Raw genomic sequence first — 19634 nt, 5'->3', positions numbered from 1 at the left:
GATTCCTTAGAAGGATTGGGATCCAACTGCCCCATGTGAGAACTGCCAACTGATTCATTAATTAATTCAGCTTTTATTAGCTTTCTTTCCATTCCTATTTACTTTCTTATTCCCCTTCTGATGGTCCCTAAAGTTCCCTCCCAAATAACTAACTAAAAGTGGTCTCAGTCCATCTGGCTTCACTAAATTATAATGCTCCTATTATTATTCAAGTATTATTTTTGGATAGGGTTAAGTTACTGGGTAACTGGATTTAGCTACTTCACAAATTTAAATGCAATTAGTCATATTCTTTCAGATTTTCATATTGAGTTTAAGATAGTTTGAGAACTCAGTTGCCAGATTAATAAGTCTAATAGATCCTTTTCCAGGCTGCTGCTGCTTCTTCTCCTTCTTCTTCTTCTTCTTCTTCTCCTTCTCCTTCTTCTTCTTCTTCTTCTTCTTCTTCTTCTTCTTCTTCTTCTTCTTCTTCTTCTTCTTCTTCTTCTTCTTCTTCTTCTTCTTCTTCTTCTTCTTCTTCTTCCTCTTCTTCTTCTTCTTCTTCTTCTTCTTCTTCCTCTTCTTCTTCTTCTTCTTCTTCTTCTTCTTCTTCTTCCTCTTCTTCTTCTTCCTCTTCTTCTTCCTCTTCTTCTTCCTCTTCTTCTTCTTCCTCTTCTTCTTCCTCTTCCTCTTCCTCTTCTTCCTCTTCCTCTTCTTCTTCGTCTTCTTCCTCTTCTTCCTTTTCTTCTTCTTCCTCTTCCTCTTCCTCTTCTTCCTCTTCCTCTTCTTCCTCTTCCTCTTCTTCCTCTTCTTCCTCTTCCTCTTCCTCCTCTTCCTCTTCCTCTTCCTCTTCTTCTTCTTCTTCTTCTTCTTCTTCTTCTTCTTCTTCTTCTTCTTCTTCTTCTTCTTCTTCTTCTTCTTCTTCTTCTTCTTCCTCTTCTTCTTCTTCTTCTTCTTTTTTTGCTTCACACCCTACAATGCACCAATGCACAGGGGTTACTTATGGCTCTGCACTCAGGAACACTCAGGAATTACTCCTGGAAGTGCTTGGGGGACCATATGGGATGCTGAGAAACAAACCCGGGTCAACCGCTTGCAAGGCAAATGCCCTACCTGCTGTGCTATCACTCCCGCCCCTCCAGCCATCTTTTTTTGTGAGTTGTTGAAATAAACTTCCAAATATTATGGTTCAAGGGCCTCTGCCTAGCTTTTACCAGTCACCAATTAGCTGTTGCCATTCTCCTCAGCTTCTTTCCACCATGTCTAGACTATTCCAGAGAAAAATGAATACTCTTCACTCTAAAACTGGTGCTGGCTGACTCTGAAAGGGTGTCTCCTGGCTCCTTAGTTCATTAAAGACAGATGGAAAATTCCATCCCTTCCTGGGTCTTGCTAAATGAACATCCATTGCTCCTTTCAAATGTCACACCCAGCTCCTTTTTATTGGATCACAAGCACGGTGTCCTGCTAGCTGGCTCACCAAAGGCCATTCCAACATCAGCTGGACCTGTATTTAGCAAAGCCCTTCCCTATTGATTCTGGACCTCAGCTTACTTCTCTATCCAAAAGTTGATTTAACTTCAGAACCATCTTGCTCCGCCTAACTGCTCCTTATCTTCCCTGTTAAAGAACTGCCCTTGGGTAAAAATTCCCATTTCTTCTCTCCCCAAAGACACAATTCTCACTCCAGACAATCTATTGTATCCCCCGTGAACAGTTTTGTATAACAAGGATCTCAGACTTGACAGAGACATAAAACTTTGGGTTCTATCCTAATCGAGGATAATACCTGCTTTCTTGCCCTGTACGTGTTTTCAGAGGTCATGTTTGGGGGCTGGAGCAATAGCAGAGTGGGCAAGTTGTTTCCCTTGGGCACGACCCGTTCAGGTTCAATATCCAGCACTCCTTATGATACCCTGAGCATCAGCAGAAGTGGTTCCTGAGCACAGAGCCAGGAACATCTGAGCAACACCAGGTGTGGCCCAAAAACAAAACAGAGAAAGGTCATTCAGGGATGCCCAAGGGCCCAGCTCCACATTCCCTGCTCCTCTACCTGCTCCCTTCCAGGTGAGATTCATCTCCCAGCGGACATCTCCAGGGCCTTTTTGTAACCAGAGGCAGAGGCTAGAATATCATTCATATTTAAGGAACACACAGATCTTCAGGGATAGGAAACAGTGTAGGGAATTCATAACCTTGAAAGCACTCTTGCAAGAAGAGTTATAGGAGCTTCGTTAAAAGATAAGACAAACGTCTCATCACATGGCACTGAGTATGGCTTTCACTTATGGTGCTGATGGTTGCCCTCAACGATATATAAAAAGGTCTGTTCACTCTTTCGCTAGGAGATTTTATACATTTTCAGTTATGAATTAGTGTTTCATTCATATTGAATAGTCTATTCTGATCAGGTATTTTGTTTTTCTAACACTCAGAGATTTTTATTACAATCTTACTGATACATTCATATGACTTAAGCAGTATCTAGGCTATTTTTAACATAAACACCCCCTTTTATAGTATATAACACCTTTATACTATTATAGACTTATTCGGATTTTTCCCCTAAAAATTTTCTTAACTCCCTTAACTCTAACCAAACTTTACTTTTGCAAGATTTATCTATTCTGTGTAAATTTTAAAATGTATCAGCACAGAGTTTTTAATATTGTCACTGTTACTGTCATCCCGTTGCTCATCTATTTGCTCGAGTGGGCACCAGTAATGTCTCCATCATGAGACTGGTTGTTACTGTTTTTGGCATATTGGATACGTCACGGGTAGCTTGCCAGACTCTGCCATGGGGGCAAAATGCCTGTAAAAGAAAGATGTAGTTTGAAAACAAAATTTATTTTATTGATTTATCACTGATTTATAATTTTGTAGAATTTCGGGAGTATAGCTCTATTCATCTACATGTATGTAGGTATAACCATGTCCACAAGAAGAAAATAACTTTGCTTATATGTGGGATATAAAGGAAAAATAGTAGGGGAATAACAAATGGTCAAAGTTATCAGAATGAAATACTTTATCTGCAGAACTGAGTGTACATGAGGCACGAGGGGACTTTGGGACATGGGACACTGGTAGTGGGAAGAGGGTTCTTCAGTGATGGGTGTGATGTTGGAATAACATATGCATGAAAAGTAGAATCAACAGTATTGTGAATCCCTGTACCTACATAAAAATGGTTAGAATAATAAAATTACTTAAATATAGGTTTTTCACATGACTCTCCCATGGCAAAATAAGGCTCACCACTACTTATTAGTACACACTATTCTTTAAATCCTGGACCAATAATTTTTTATTAAGCTCTGTTACAAGAAGTTACTGTTTTTCTTGGAAGCCCCAATTCCAAAATTAAAAACTAAAGAAGTAGTAAAAAATTCTCTACTCAATGCCGGGGGGAACATGTAACTTATAGTTAACCTGGTAGGAAATCTGGTGCCTGACAGAAGTTTAAAACAGATCTTTGTCATGGGCTGGGGGTGTTACTGGCACGTCCTTGGCCCAGATGAGATCTGGAGCAGCCTCGCACGACATGGCTGGCCCCTCTTCTCCTTAAAGAATATGATCCAGGAGGTCTACTAATCCATTTTGGCACCCAGAGACTTATAAAAATGCATCTAGACTGTGAGCTGAGCTAAAACAACAGAAATCCAAAACTGCGAAGCCACAAAAGCTCCTATAATCTTCATTCTCAGCAATGGAAAACAAACTATCAAATGAAGTCTTTTCAGCGGGTTTGACTGTTGGGGGAAAGTTCCAAATAATAATAATCAGTTCTCTGTTGAAATATTGAATGTATCCAAAGTATAGAGAGAACAAAGTGAAGATAATTGGCCACTCAGGTGCGGGGGGCGGTGGGAGGGGGGTATATTGGGGTTCTTGCTGGGGGAACAGGTGCACTGGTGAAGGGATGGGGGTTTGATCATTATATGACTGAAACTTAAAACCTGAAAGATTTGTAACTTTTGTCACGGTGATTCAACAAAATAAAATTTTTTAAATAATAATAATAAAATAAAATAAAATGGATCTCTGACTGGTAAAATAAAATGGTCACAAGTATGGTCCTGGAAATTCACCCCCCACCCCCAAAGAAAGGGCAGAGAATGAAGACACAGTATCTTACAAAAGTTTTACAAGTAGGGCCAGGGATATAATCAGCAATAGAGCACTTGCATGTGTGAAGGCCTGGGTGCAGTCCCAGGATTTAACTGTATCAAGCAAAATTCTCTCTATGAATATAGAGTAACTCCTCTCTTCCCAAATGGATCAGAAGTTCCTCTGTAATTACCAATGTCTGTACACAGCAGACTTTTGCTACGACCAGAAATTAGAATGAGGGCTGGAGCAATAACACAGCGGGTAGGGCATTCATCTTGCACACAGGCGACCCAGGTTCAATTCCCAGCATCCCATATGATCCCCCAAGCACCGCCAGGAATAATTCCTGAGTGCATGAGCCAGGAGTAACCCCTGTGCATCACCAGGTGTGACCCAAAAAGAAAAAAACAAAACAAAACAAAAGGATGATATCATTTTCAGAAATACAGAGTACCTTCTTCAAATTCTCAAAAATTAAAAAGGAAAAAAAAGAGGATCCAAAGATGAACAACAAATTTACAGCACTATTATGAATAAAATGTTATTTTCTTTAAGTATTTATAGTAAGGATTATTATATTTAATCTTCCTGAAATAGTGTTTTCTTTTATCTATCTCTTTGGCACAGTAATTTCTTTTCTTACCACTCTATTATGATACCATTTGTAAATTAAGCATTCAAGTAGCCATACTTTAGGCATTTTTGGACAGCAATATTTTAAGAGTTAACTTAAAAGCAAAATTGTTTAAGGATGTGTAATGTATGACAACTCAATATACAGACAGTGTTGGCTGACTAACCCAATGATTTTAGAGGAATATAGATGAACTGGAGTGATAGCACAGCAGGTAGGGCGTTTGCCTTGCACTCGACCGACCCGGATTTGATTCCTCTGTCCCTCTCAGAGAGCCTGGAATGCTACCAAGAGTTTCTCACCCAGAGCCTGGCAAGCTACCTGTTTCGTATTCGATATGCCAAAAACGGTAACAACAAGTCACAATGGAGACGTGCCCGCTCAAGCAAATCGATGAACAATGGGACAGCAATGCTACATATAGATAGATATAGGGTGTACAGTCTCCTTTCTAGCTAAGAGTAGTGCATTAGTCTCCTGAATAAAATTTCAGTGAGTATGGCCTCTCCGACTCATATTAATGAGCAAGATGTTCCGGATGACATTGACTGGAGCTTGTGTCAGATTCAACCAGATTAAAAGCTCTGTCTCCTGAAACAGCCTTCTCTTCATATCAGGCTTGCCCCAGTGATTCTCTTCAATAGGTTATAGACTGGAGGTTCCTCAGACCCATGGAGTGACTTGTGCTTCTGACCAACTGACCAGCTGTACATTTGTGATTCCCAGGACACCCTCCTCAGGTTGGATTAACCTGTTGGGACAGCACACAAAGCTCAGGAAAGTCATTTGCTCTAGAGATCACCAATTTATTTATTACAAGGGCTATAACGGAAGAAACTCCAGATGCCGGGAGTCCTTAGAGCAAGGTATGGGGAAAGCTGCATCTCTTGAAAACCTTCCCCTGTTCATCAATCTGAAAAAAATTTAACATCCCTCATTTGGGGGGCACATGTGCAGACTTCATTACATATATATGACTAATTCATTGGCCATAGAACTCAATCTCCAAGCTTTCTCCCTCACCTACTCTTTTCTATCCCAGGTCAGAGGAGTGAGACTGGAGTTCTTACCTTCTTTTAAAGTGGTTTTCCGATCACACTCAGCTGTGGAATATAAAGTAACAGAGTGGGAGACTAACACCCAAGAGTAATAGAGATAAGGACCAGGAGGTCTGCCCCACAGCTTGGAAACTGGCCTCACATGCTGGGGGAAAAGGCAGTTTGAGACAGAAAAGGGAACACCAAGTAGAGGATGTTGGGAGGAACAATTCGGGTTGAAAGATGTGTGCTGAAAGTAGACAATAGACCCAATGTGGTGGCCGCTCAATACCTCTATTGCAAATTACAACACCCAAAAGGAGAGAGAACAAAAGGGAATGCCCAGCCGCAGAGGCAGAGTGGGGTGGTGGGGGACGGTGTGGGGGTGGTGAGAGGGATACTGGGAACATTGGTGGAGGAGAATGGGCACTGGTGGAGGGATGGGTAAACAATCACTGTATGACTGAAATGCAAACACAAAAGTTCATAAGTTTGTAACTGTACCTCATAGTGATTCACTAATAAAAAGTTTTTTTAAATTAAATAAATAAAATAAAGTGGCTTTCCCTGCCAAACAGCCCCAGCCCTCAAGTGTTTCTTAAAAGTAACTTTTCACACTTTCAACAGTTAGGAAATTACAGGATTTTTAGGAGTTGTGAGCCAGAACTCTAAGTAAAAGTCAATTCTGTATATGAAATATATATTTTTGTGATCCGAGGTACCAAAATATAAACTGCAAAATAAAACCAAAAGCAGAAGTTCTCTAGCTGAGGCTTGGAAAACAAATGCCAGGCTCACATGGGACTGTGAAGGCTTCTCACCACAGGGCTGTGTAAGCCCCTCAGGAGCGCGAGGATGACTCATGAAAGGATGTTCTCGGGCTCTCTGGGGGGCTCTCTCTTGCCGCCGGCGTTCGGTGCTCTCAAGATGCTTCTCTACCCAGAATGGCTGTCACCTTGAATGGACAAAGGAAGAACGAGGGCCAAGCTGGTTGCTGATTAGTTGCCGTTTATTCAATCTCTCATCTCACCCAGCTCTCTCCAACCTTGTCTCTCTGTGTGTCTCTGTCTAACCACACAGTTCTTTCTTCATGCTCTGTCTCCTCTATCTCACTCTGCTTCAATCAATCCATCCATCCCTTTCTCCAACCATCAATCCCCTTCTTTCAGCAATCCCCTTCTTTCAACAATCCCCCCTTGCTCCCAGCACCCACTCTTTTTATCCTCTCCCCATGCATCTCTAACCACGCCTCCCCACAGGAAGCATGATCAAAAATGTTTTTCCGGACTTCCTGACCACCTACAGCCCATGAGGGCAAAATAGCTTTTAGATGTGTTCCTCTTCTCCTTAGACCTGCAACTTAATTAGCATCTTTAATTCTCCTAATATTTACCGTTCTGTATGGACACACTAGTAGACACTTTTAGGCTTGTAGGGTGACTCTCCTGGGGACATCTTAACACAGACTCACACTCAGAACCCTGTGAAGGAATAATCAACATGCCATTCCACAAATTGCCTATAACTTCATGCTTCATACTCCGAAAAGAAAGGCTTTGTTTTTCTCCCTATTTCCTGTACTCTGCTTTCCACACCTTCTTCATAATCCTAGTGACAGCCTTTCCCCCAACCCTTTTTGGTATAGCAGCCAGAATCCTGTGCTTTTTTAAAACAGCAGGCACTTTCCAGTTTACTCTTAAGTGTTAATGATTTCATTTGTTCTGTGAAGTAGGTGATAACAGTTTATTTAGTAACCAGATTGTCTTCTTTTTCTTTTGGAGAGACATAGTAGATGTCATGAACCATCTTTTGCTCTTGGTTATATTCTTCAAAGAGAAGGTTGGATTTTTTTGGTCTGCATTAGGGCCAAACACTTACATTGTCAACAATATGTTTGCTTTGATGTATTTACAGTGTCAGAAAACATTTGCTCTAGTTCCAATAGTCAAGGTTAAGAGATAAGGAGCAGAATGAGAGAAGAGGATGGAAATCAGTCCATCTGTCAAACGCTGAGAAAGGACAGAGCCACATAATCTTCCTCAAGAGTGAACAGACTAGTATAAAATAAAAAGGGAAAAAGGAAGCAAAAATATGCAAATAATTCTAATCTCTGTATACTAAGAACAAAAGTTGTATATAAATTCACAAGTGGCATTTAATATTCTGATGCACCCTCGAGGGTGTTGTGGTGTCGATAATTTGATTATCTAAAATATAACTATTTTCTGAAACCTAAAGCCATAAGCAATTATCTGTGAGAAGTACCTAGAAATACACAATAGAGTAAAATCCTCAGTAATATGCTCTTTCAGGCTTTAGAGATTGCAATCTGATATAGAGAACACGGAATCTCTGTAGACAGTCACAAACTCATTGGCTGAGTTTAAAACGGACAATGACTTTGTGACTATAAATGACTTATAGCCTACTGAAACATGGCAGATTACAGACCTAGCAAGAAAGAACATCATGCCTTGTTCTCCAGATCAGACAAACGCATAGGGAAAGACCAGTTTAACAGCAAATATTTAACTCTCTCATCCATTCATTCATCCATCTTTTCTAATATTTTGGGTTTACAAAGAGCCAGAAAATGACCTTGCATTTATGAATACAGGAAAAAGAAAGAAGCAATTCCTGGGACAAAGAACAAAGAGTCCCACGCCCCACCCCCTGCAATGACAAAGATTTGTGTTGGGGTGAAGGGGTTGCTCAGTGGTGAACTGCACACCCAGGAGACCTGGGTTTGTCACTACCACAGCAGGTGGGGGTAGAGCAAAGAAGGGAACAAAACTTCATCAGGGGAACTCAGGGAATGTTTCATGAAAATATAACCAGAGTTGAGCACTGTTGGCTGGGTTACTATGTCTTACTCTGATCAAATCAATTCAATTTTCTGTGGCATTTTTTACTTGGTCACATGTACTTATTTACAAAGCCTTCATGTTTATATATTTATTTAAATCAAATTACTTATTTTCTGATGTGACCATATGCTTTTAAAGTAGGACTCTAAGCCACAGTTATTCTTCCAGACCCAATCTTTACTTTTTAAATCCCCATTCAATGAAGCAATCAAGATCTTCAATTTTGGCTCTAAATTGCAAGAATATCAAAATAGTTAGTACATGACTTGCCTACATTCATTAACTTCCAACTTTGTAGATAAGACAGCTTATCTTTAGAAGCTTGCTCAATGTCTTTTAGTGAGCCAGAGAGATACTAAAATGGGTAAGTGCTTACCTTCCATGTAGCCCACCCATGTTTGATTCCTGTACCATGTATGGTACCCTGAGTGCTTCTAGAAGTGATTCATGACACAGAGCCAAGAGTAGTCCCTAAGCACAGCCAGGAGTAGCCCCAAAATAAAGCAAGCAAACAAAATAATGTCACCGACCATGATACACCTCTCTCTCTCTCTCTTTCTCTCTCTCTCTCTTACCCTTTTAAAATTTGTGTTCCTGTTTAATCTAGAAAAAAATCAGGAAATTTCTTTTACATTGGATTATTCTGGAATTGACAAAATTAACCATCACAAATAACTCTACCCTGTCTATAAATTGCATAATCTTTCTCAGTAAGAAACTTCTGGACACAAGTGAAAGAAATCTACATTAGATAGAAAAATCTAGTCAAAAATGCAATGAAGAAGCGTAGTGGCCACACGTGTGTGGCCTTTCTGCTGCTGCACGAGCATGATCCCGGAGGCCAACTGAACTACTTTGGACACCAGCGGCTTGCAGAAATGCCTCTAGACTGTGAACTGAGCCACTGCCCCATGCAGCGCCAGGGGCAAAGGGTTTCTCTCTCTCAACCCTTCCATTCTGGGCACAGCATGGCGATCACTGCTTTTTGAGCACAAAATGGAGTGGCTGCGGGATGCACGGCAGATCCCATGGGACGGTAGTACCAGTCCTGCCCTCCACCAAGATTTAAGAGCAGCGGCCACACATGTGTGGCCTTTCTGCTGTTGCACGAGCATAATCCGGGAGGCCAACTGAACTACTTTGGACACCAGCGGATCGCAGAAATGCCTCTAAACTGTGAACTGAGCCACTGCCCCATGCAGCACCTGGGGGGTAGGGTTTCTCTCTCCAGGCTTTTCCATCTTATGAGCACCACAAAAGGAAGTAAAAGCTTGCAGTGATGCAATTTCTGGCAGGGTTCTCCCTGGACTTTATACAGAAATCCAAAACCGCGTGGCCCTAATATCTCTTAATTGTCAGCAATGTGAAACGGTTCCTTTTTAGCAGGTCTGACTTTGGGGGGAAACTCCAAACAATAATAGTGAGTTTTTTGTTGAAATATTGAAGGCAATCAAAATAGCAGCCATGTTTCTAGACTGTGAACTAAGCCATAGCCCCACACTGGCCGAGGAGAGGAAATATCCTTCTTTCTCGTTTTTTTTCCGTTTTCGGGGAGAAGTGGCATGGCGTCCTTCATATTATGAAGTCTATTAAGCAGGTACAAACTTGGTGGCGTGGGAAGGGGAAAAAAAGAAAAAAACTTGGAACAGCAGGACGCTTGGGCAGTCTCGGGTGGGAGCCAATATCGGTGCGTGTTCCACCGAGATTCGACCCGGGTGCCACACTTTTGTGCGGCCGCTTTGCTGCTGATTGACCAGGATCCGGAGGCCAACTAGACTACTTTTGGTCCCAGAAACTGCTTGCACCCATGTCTCTAGACTGTGAACTAAGCCATAGCCCCACGCCAGCCGAAGAGGAGAAATATCCTTCTTTCTCGTTTTTTTTTCCCTTTCTGGGGAGAAGCATCATGTCGTCTGCCATATTATGAAGACTATTAAGCAGGCACGAACTTGGGGTGCAGGAAGGAGAAAAAAAGACTGCATTCTCTTCGTTCTCAGCAATGAAATACTAATTATCAAATGCTTCCTTGGCAGTAGGGCTGTGTTTTTTGGGGGGGAAACTCCAACAACAATAGTGAGTTTTGTGTTGAAATATGGAATGTAATCAAGGTAAAGAGAAAATGAAGTGAAATTTATCAGTTACGCAGGCAGGGGTAGGGGGCGGGGGTTGGGAGGTATACTGGGGTTTTTGGTGGTGGAATATGGGCACTGGTGAAGGGATGGTGTTTGAGTATTGTATAACTGAGACATAAGCCTGAGAACTTTGTAATTTTCCACATGGTGATTCAATAAAAATAAATAACTTAAAAAATGCAATAAAGTAAGTAAATAGCATTCACCTTGTTAATTTATGTGTAAAACTGTACTAGACACGTTCCACTATAAAATCTAAATGCATACAAGAAAAGTGTATTACTATGCTTCAGCTATTTCTCCTTATTTGGAGTTTGGAAATTCTTGTAAAACAGGGATTTGATTGTATCATTGTTTGAAATGGATGAATGCCCAAACCCCTTGAGAATTTGTGATAAAATCTAAATCCTTATAATGATCACCTGACAGTCTTTGCTGCCCGACCAGGGCCTTTCTTGGTTCCACCTCACTGACCAGCCACCGAACAAGGCTGCCTCTGCATACTAGAGGGTGGCACCAGGTACTAGCCCCTCAGGTGCAGGAACACTTGCCGAATACTAATCTCTGTTCTCCAACCACTAGATGCCAGCTATATCTCCAACCACCTACCCAACTACTCTCACAACCCACTTTACCACCAAAAACATCCAATTTGGACAACCAAAATGTCTTCAGACATCTCCCAAAGTTCCCTCAAAGCCCAAATTACCAACAGTTGAGCCCTATTTCTCAAACCAATCCCAGCTTCTCCTTTCACTTTAAATGCCTCCTCCTCTCGGTTATGAATCTAAATTCCCTTATTATTATCTCTCCTATCAAACTAATTTTCCCCTTGTAATTCATTTGGTTGTACAACTTATAATTATAAACCAATCTCCTTATTTGTTGATTATCTTTTGGAAATCCAGTGAAGGCCATCACTTCATATTTCATTTACTTTGAACACTCAACAGATAGTATAGTGCCTGACATTAACAAAGGACATCCAAATTATTTTTAATTTTTTAAAAAAGGTATTCAGTTAAAGTTGTATGCTTACATTATATCAACATTTCAGAGGATTGTGAGTTTAGATTTATTTTGCATCCAATACTCAGATTTAAACTTATTGTCACAACAAGTCTCACAATGGAGACATTACTGGTGCCTCTCAAGCAAATCAATGAACAACGAGACAACAGTGTGAAAGTGCAGTGCTACTCAGCTATAGACTCAAATCTATGCAAGGATAAGTATTTATATTCTAAGATACAAGATAAAAATATTTTTGGTTACAGCATTTGTTAAATTTTTCTTATATAAGAAGTATTGGCCATAAAAGTAAGTAAACGGAGCCGGAGTGATAGCACAGCGGGTAAGGTGTTCGCCTTGCACACGGCCGACCTGGATTCAATCCGAGGCATCCCGTATGGTCCCCCAAGCACCGCTAGGAATAATTCCTGTGTGCAGAACCAGGAGCAACCCCTGAGAAATGCTGGGTGTGACCCAAAAAGCAAAAAAAAAAAAAAAGTGAGCAATCTTTAACTTTGAACGCAGAGAGATCTGGATCCAAAGCCCAGCTCTCCCACTTTTCAGTCCAAGTTAATATCAACATGAAATTCAGTCTTGAACCTTTGTATCCCACCCACATTCAGCTATAGCCATTCAGCCTCCATCTGAAGGGGTCATCCCTGAAATCAAGGCCAGTAGAAACCTTGCACATGGACAGGTCAATAATAGCTTCATATATGGTATGCGCCAACTGAACTTTGAGTCCAACAAAAGGCAATCTGACTCTCACCCCAGTCATCTTTATTCAGTCTGTATAATTTGGCATTTGCCCAAATTTCTAGCTTGCAATTCAGTTCCCTTCCAGAACAAACTTTGGGATCCAACCACTCTTCTAGCTATTTCTCGTTCCTTCTCTATGCCAACAACAGTTGATCCAACTCCACACATTCACCTAAACCCTAGAGGCCATGTTAACCTCAACTCTATTTACAGACTCTCATGCCCCATCCAGTAATCAAACTGAATGCTAGCCCTGTTGGCTTAATCTGAGCCAGAATTTCCTTTCAGTGAGTAGGAGATTGACCAATTGATGCAACATACTTCAAGCTGAGATAAACTTGTAGATTAGCGAAGGGTTAAAGGGTAGAGTTGGTAATTGCTAAATCACAAGTCCACCATCCATTCCCAGCTTTTTCAAACTCGTGGATTAGCAAAGGGTTAAAGTGTAGAGTTGGTAATTGCTAAGTCACAAACCCACCATCCATTCCCGGCTTTTTCTTCAGCCTACATCTGCTACAAAGGTTCCAGGTATCTTGTAGCCAGTAGTAATGCCATTAATTGTGGGAGAATCTACAAAAACAGAGCCATAGCCTTGAAAAGAGCCAAACATAGCCATAATGAAGTCAACAATTTTTGAAAGTCCTGACCTAATCATGTTGGCATCGTGTTTGAGTGAATGCTTCCTTGAACTTAATTTCACTAGGTGGGGCTGGCATAAGCTAGTAAAAATTTAAACCCTTTTCTGATTGAGCAACATGTTAATGCCAGTCGGAGACAACCTGTTGACACATTTGGCTTACTAGGTTAGAGAGCAAAAAAGAGAATCGTTATCCCTGGAATTGAGGGGCTTTCCTCTGCAGCTTCTGTCAGCAAACTTTTTCTGGAAGCAGACATATAGAAAATGTTCTTAACATCAAATGTTATATGTAGTTTCTGTCTGTCCTCCTCCTTCTATTTTGTCTTAAATAGAAAAATTATTCTATTTAAAGGTTAGACAGCTGCATAGGCCTTAGTTTATTGATTCTGCAAAAAACCATCAACTCACAAATATCTGAAAAAGGGTCTCCACACTAACAAGTCAACCCAAAGTCCATGTCATTTATATTGGATATTGTGCTCATGGCAAAATTTTAGTTATCGGGGCTGGAGCAATAGCACAGTGGGTAGGGCGTTTGCCTTGCACGGGGCCGACCCAGGTTCAATTCCCAGCATCCCTGAGTAATTCCTAAGTGCAGAGCCAGGAGTAACCCCTGAGCATCGCCAGGTGTGACCCAAAAAGCAAAAAATTAAAAAATAAAATAAAATAAAATAAAGTTTTAGTTATCCCTGATAAAATATCTGAGCACTCTTGAAAACTCCTACATCATTGGTAATTTATTGAGCTGAGACTCGTATTTCTACATTGTACTATATCAAAGTTATATATCAAATTTTTACATTTTAAACGCTATGAATATATTTAATTTCCATCTACATTGAATCAGTCACATTTTTTTAAGAGAACCATACTCAATTTGAAATAGGAAGAAATGTATTATGTTATTTGGAGGAAAGGTGAGAGGGGAGGATAGATGGTGGTAAAGAGAAAGTAAGAGGAAGAACCTTAAGAAAATGATAATCTGGGGGGCTAGAACAATAGCACAGCAGGTAGGGCATATGCCTTGCACGAGGCTGACCTAGGTTGGATTCCTAGCAACCCATATGGTCCCTTGAGCACCACCAGAAGTAATTCCTGAGTGCATGAGCCAGTAGTAATCCCTGTGCATTGCCCCCCCAAAAAAAGGAAAGAAAGAAAATTGACCAAAAACAGGAAAACAAAAGCAAAAACAACCTTGATAATCCAGAACTGTAAACTGAGTCATGGACTGAATGGCCAGATTTCCTGGAAACATCTTTTTACAAAGACAAAACAGAGTATTTGTTGATGCATGCTTTTAATACACAAAATAATTTTGTGGACATCATAGAGCTGTCATATTTATGGTCTGGAGGGTTCTTGCAAGTCATCTAATGTAGCATCATGCAGAAATCCCTGAAATTGTATCAAGTGTATATATTTGGACATTATGATCAACTCAGCTACAATACCGAGGGTTTGTAGAAAAAATACACTTTGATATCACTTTAATGAGCACAGTATCTCTATGACATTCCACACAATTTTAGAGTTGCTGGTGTATCTAGTTCAAGGGTCACATTTTATGAATGTGAGAGCCAGAGCCAAGAGAAATCAGTTCCCACTCAAGGTCACATCGTCAGCAACAGACTGTTTGGTTCCTACATTAAGGCTATACCCAGTTTTTCTCTCACAAAAGTAAAAATGGGATGTTTAAGTCAATTATGTGACAACCTTATGTTATTTTTTTATAAAAAGCCTGCTGAGCACAATTTCCTCTGTAATAAAACTTGATTCCAAGAGTGGAAATTTTAAGAATAGAAATGTCAATAACAATATTGTTATTTTCTTATGGGACAAGATTAGTTTTTATTCACGTTTCTCTCAACTGTGAATGACAGGCTATTTCTGAGCATAAAATATCCTCAGACAATAAAAGGAAATGTTTCTGAGATCAAAGTCTAATAGACGAAAAATTAATTCTAGATGCTTTCTGAGGAAGCCACACTTACGGAACTATTGATAGAAAAGCGATTTCAATAAGGGTGAGGTTTTGCATGTGGCTTGGATTGAGTACTTACAAGCAGTAAGTATACTCATTGCTTGTTATGAATCTTGAGACCTTTGTAAGAAATTATTAACAAAAAAAGTACTTATTTATATGTAAGAGATGTGTGGTTGAAAACAGAAACTGATTTCTATTTGTTGAATGATTTAAATATATTTAGTGTCTCATGCTTTAAAATAGCTTAAAGTTTGCTGCTGCCAGTTTACAAAAAAAAAGTAATGGAACTCAAAAATCTAAAGTGTTTAAGAATATGAGGAAGGTAGGGTCAGTGGTTATTGTAAGAATAGTGTCTGGATATTTTTCTTGGGTAACCAGAGAGATGGATGTGTCATGTACTGCAGCTAGAGACACAGAAGTTACTGAGAGATGGGGGTTGCGGGGTAAAAACAAAAAGCAGTGTGGGGCTGGAAAGAGGAGAAAGTTTCAGGCTTCATTTTTGGGCTTGTTGAGCTTAAAGGAGACATTCAATAAACTATTTAGTTCATGGCTTGATATCTTTTTGGCTCTGAATTTTTGGGGTGGGGGTAGAGGGTGGGGAGAGCATACCTGGCTGTGCTCAGGACTAACTCCTGGCTCTGTGCTCAGGGATCACTATTGGAACATTTTAGGGAACATATCGGGTGTCTGGGACAGAACCCAAGTCAACCACATGCATGCAAGACCAGCAACCCACCTGCTGTTCCATCTCTCCAGACCCTCATAACTTGATTTCCTGTGACTCTGATTTTCTGAAACCTCAGGAAAGAGGTTTCAACTGGAGCTGTTTATTTAAAAAGATGAATTCATAGAAGAAAAGAAGTGATGGGAGAAATTAGAAACTAGGAAAAGTGTGCAAAAGTCAGAATAACAAGTGACCCGGGACCTTGCCTAAAGGAATACCAATGTTGAAGGATGGAGAGATGCCACTTAAGAAGACCCGAGCAAGAAGACGATGGTCTAACAGAAGACATGAGACGCATTTCAAGATAAAATTGGTCAACTGTGTAGTAAGTAGGCTGCTGAAAAGTTAAAATAGAAATTGGAAAGGGTCCATTTGATTTAGCAATACAAGGTTCTTATGACCTCGATGAAAAACATTCTGTTGCCATGGACAGGCAGAAACCAGATTCCAGTGGGTTGAGGAATAACAGACAAGAAAGACAACAAAGAGATGAGTGATGCATCTCCTAGGCTTATAGCCAGGCATCTACCACTTCCTGGACTATGCACCTTGGAGCCGACATACAGAATGTATGAATGTCTGAGTGAATGGAGTGAGAATAACTCATCATAATAATTTTTACATCTAAAATGAAGTGATCTTAACATTTTACTTGAAGAAATCTTACCACTAACTACAATGTGGGTGAATCTCAAGGATATCATATTTAGAAAAGTAAGCCAGATGGAGAAGCACAAATATTGTATGACATCTCTCATATGTGGAATCAAAATAGCCAAACTCAGAAACAGAACTAGAAGCATGGCTAGCAGGGATCGGAAGTTGAAAAGAAGGAAAAGAAAAGAAAAGAAAAGAAAAGAAAAGAAAAGAAAAGAAAAGAAAAGAAAAGAAAAGAAAAGAAAAGAAAAGAAAAGAAAAGAAAAGAAAAGAAGAGAAAAGAAAAGAAGAGAGAAGAAAAGAAAAGAAGAGAGAAGAAAAGAAAAGAAAGATGTTGGTCATAGACTGCAAGTCATAAGGTAAATACATTCTGAGTATCTAATGTACCACGTGTAATCTAGTATACACTTGAAAGTTGCTAATAAAGTTGGTCTTATAAATATATTTTTTTGCTTTTTGGGTCACACCGGGCAATGCACAAGGATTACTTCTGGCTTTGCACTCAGGAATCACCCCTGGCGGTGCTCAGGGGACCATATGGGATGCTGGGAATTGAACCTGGGTCAGCCGTGTGCAAGGCAAACGCCCTACCCGCTGTGCTATAGCTCAGCCCCGGTCTTATATTTTTTACTCTCAAAAAATGTATGTGATATGATGGAGATGGAGGTATGAGCTAATACTATGATGGCAATCATTTTGCAATATAAGTGTATTAAGTAACACTTCATACACCTAAAACTATGCTATGTCAATTATATCACAATAAAACTGTAAAAAAATTATAACCTGTTATTGAATTGAAGACAGTAAATACCAACCATCCATAAACCTAGCACTGTCCATAGTACCCTAAGTAAAGAGAGAGCAAAACTGGGAAATCTATTATTTTTAAAATTTATCTACTAATTGCAAGTGTGATCTTTACACAATATCAGTTTAGAATTATTATGTAGCACTGTTCTCCCGTTGTTTATCGATTTGCTCGAGCGGGCACCAGTAACGTCTCCATTGTGAGACTTGTTGTTACTGTTTTTGGCATATTGAATACGCCACGGGTAGCTTGCCAGGCTCTGCCATGCAGGCAGGATGCTCTTGGTGGCTCGCAGGGCTCTCCAAGAGGGACGAAGGAATCAAACCCGGGTTGGCCGCATGCAAGGCAAATGCCTTACCCGCTATAATTATCAAGCATATCAACTTATTGATCAATCATATCAACATATCAACTTACATTAAATATCTCTAATTTTATATAGGACCACCATAACCCTATAACATTTTTAGAGATATTGTCCAACTAATCCACTTAATTCTTCAAGTGAAAATCTCAATTAAATTGACAGGCAGTTTTTAGAGAAGTTACATATGGGGGGTGGGAGATAGTGAAAAGATGAGAGCACAAGCCTAGCCTGAGCTGGATGCCAGGTTTGATTCTTGGTTCCACGTGGTTTCCCAAGCACTGCTGGGTACAGCCCAGGGACCAAGAAGCACCACACCTGGAAACCCTTGCACTGAATGACTAAACAACCGGAGTCCCAAGCCTCCTGAGCACCCCCAAAAGTTACATTAGAAGAGTAGGTTTTTTTACTTCCTGTAGCTGCAGTAGATTCAATTAAAAATTGAGCAAGTTTTAAGATATTTTTTAAAATACTATTTTGTTAACTTCTGGAGCTGGAGCGATAACACAGCAGTAGGGCATTTGCCTTGCATGTGGCCGACCCAGGTTTGATTCCTCTGCCCCGACAAGCTACTGAGAGTATCCCACCCCCACGGCAGAGCCTGGCAAGCTACCCGTGGCATATCCTATATGCCAAAAAACAGTAACAAGTCTCAAGATGGAGGCGTTACTGGTGCCCACTTGAGCAAATCGATGAGCAAAGGGATGACAGTGACAGTGACAGTGATTAACTTCTGCTGTATACCAAAGCACTCCAAAATGTAGAAATATAAACTATGGACACTATTTTTCACAGTTCTGTGGGTCGAAAGAAAGCTATGCACACCTTCAGTGGGTAGTCTGATCTGGCTCTACTCATTGACAGGTGCAATTGTTTGAACTTTTACAGATACTTGGCGGTTCTTCCGGAGTTGAATGGGCTGGAATAGCCTCACTCTTATCTTTGATATACATTTTCTGGAGTTGAATGGACCTGACCAATACCTTCATCAGGCTAGATTGCTTGGGACCATTCACAGGGTTGTCTCAGGGTTCCAGGTGGATCAAGAAAGCAAGCCTTAACGCACCATCACTTTTCATGTCTCTGCTTGCTGCACACATTCATCCATGTTCCACTGGCCTAGCAACTCACTGGGCCAAGCCAATTTACTGGATGAGAAACGGAATTCTCCTCCTGATGGGAAAATCATGCAGTCACGTTGCTGAAGGGCACATGGCAAGGAAAAAATAATTTATGGCTGTTTTTACAACCAGAACTATCTTTTGCTCAATCTACAAATTACTCTAGGATCTTCCCCCTTAATTTAAATTTAAAGGGGTCATAAATGTAATGAGTCATATGCATCTATATTTAGAGATACAGATGTGCATTTTAAGAGAATATCTCTCCTTTTGTTTCGAGGTGGTAGGAAAGCACAGTGAAGGCAGTCTAGTCTGTGGGTATTCAGTTCCTATAGCACCAGGACCAAGTTGGCCTCTTTGCCCTGTTCCTAACAATACAGTAAATTAATCTGAAGGATTCAACAGTTTGTTTACTTAAATCTACTAATATAAAAAAACAGCAACAAAGAAATAATACAGTAAGCTCTACTGATTTTCACAGATTGTAAATTTCACAACATTCTAAGAATAAAAATGACAGAATTACATAGCACTGTCATCCCGTTGTTCATCAATTTGCTCGAGCGGGCACCAGTAACATCTCCATTGAGAGACTTGTTGTCACTGTTTTTGGCAAATTGACTACGCCACCGGTAGCTTGCCAGGCTCTGCCGTGTGGGCGGGATACTCTCAGTAGCTTGTCAGGCTCTCTGAGAGGGACAGAGGAATCAAACCCGGATCAGCCCCGTGAAAGGCAAATGCCCTACCCGCTGTGCTATTGCTCCAGTCCCAGAGAGCAAAATGAATATAGAATTACATTGA

This window comes from Sorex araneus, chromosome 4, assembly GCF_027595985.1.
Source record: "Sorex araneus isolate mSorAra2 chromosome 4, mSorAra2.pri, whole genome shotgun sequence".
NCBI classification, from domain to species: domain Eukaryota; kingdom Metazoa; phylum Chordata; class Mammalia; order Eulipotyphla; family Soricidae; genus Sorex; species Sorex araneus.
This window is presented reverse-complemented; position numbering follows the sequence as displayed.